This window comes from Oncorhynchus tshawytscha, unplaced genomic scaffold, assembly GCF_018296145.1.
Source record: "Oncorhynchus tshawytscha isolate Ot180627B unplaced genomic scaffold, Otsh_v2.0 Un_contig_4380_pilon_pilon, whole genome shotgun sequence".
Classification (NCBI taxonomy): Eukaryota; Metazoa; Chordata; class Actinopteri; order Salmoniformes; family Salmonidae; genus Oncorhynchus; species Oncorhynchus tshawytscha.
The window spans coordinates 170975-172242 of NW_024609686.1; positions in this window are offsets into that span (position 1 = coordinate 170975).

Genomic DNA, 1268 nt, shown 5'->3' on the forward strand with positions numbered 1-1268 from the left:
ACCCTCCACCTCCAAGTCGATCCCGCTCCAGAGTACAGGCCTCGGTGTAACGCTCATTCCTTCGACAATAAACGCGAATCCGACCATTACCCCTGGTGAGACAAATCCGCGACTCATCAGTGAAGAGCACTTTTTGCCAGTCCTGTCTGGTCGAGTGAGGGCGGGTTTGTGCCCATAGGCAACGATGTTGCTGGTGATGTCTGGTGAGGACCTGCCGTTGAACAGGCCTACAAGGCCTCAGTCCAGCCTCTCTCAGCCTATTTCAGACAGTCTGAGCACTGATGGAGGGATTGTGTGTTCCTGGTGTAACTCAGGCAGTTGTTGCCATCCTGTACCTGTCCCGCAGGTGTGATGTTCGGACGTACCGATCCTGTGCAGGTGTTGTTACACGTTGTCTGCCACTGCGAGGGAGATCAGCTGTCCGTCCTGTCTCCGTGTAGCGCTGTCTTAGGCGTCTCACAGTACGGACATTGTAATTCATTGCCGTGACCATATCTGCAGTCCTCATGCCTCCTTGCAGCATGCCTAAGGCACGTTCACGCAGATGAGCAGGGACCCTGGGCATCTTTCTTTTGGTGTTTTTCAGAGTCAATGGAAAGGCCCCTTTAGTGTCCTATGTTTTCATAACTGTGACCTTAATTGCCTACCGTCTGTAAGCTGTTGGTTTCTTAACGACCGTTCCACAAGTACATGTTCATTAATTGTTTATGGTTCATTGAACAAACATGGGAAACGGTGTTAAAACCCTTTACAATGAAGATCTGTGAAGTTATTTGGATTTTTACGAATGATCTTTAAAAGACAGGGTCCTGATTAAGGGGCGTTTCTATTTTGCTGAGTTTGTGGCTCTTCTGAGTGGTTCTGTTCTCTTCTGGGTATTGGAAACACACCAATACCCATTGGGTTGATTGGTTGACTGGTTTATTCTGTTAATGTTCCAAGAACTGCCATAGGCTTAGCACAGGACCAAATATTTATTGACCATGGAATCCAAAAGATCCATCTCATGGTTGGTAAATGATGTCCTAGTTTTTCTATGTATTTCATCTCTCAAATCAAATCAAATCAAATCAAATTTTATTTGTCACATACACATGGTTAGCAGATGTTAATGCGAGTGTAGCGAAATGCTTGTGCTTCTAGTTCCGACAATGCAGTAATAACGAGCAAGTAATCTAACTAACAATTCCAAAAAAAACTACTGTCATACACAGTGTAAGGGGATAAAGAATATGTACATAAGGATATATGAATGAGTGATGGTACAG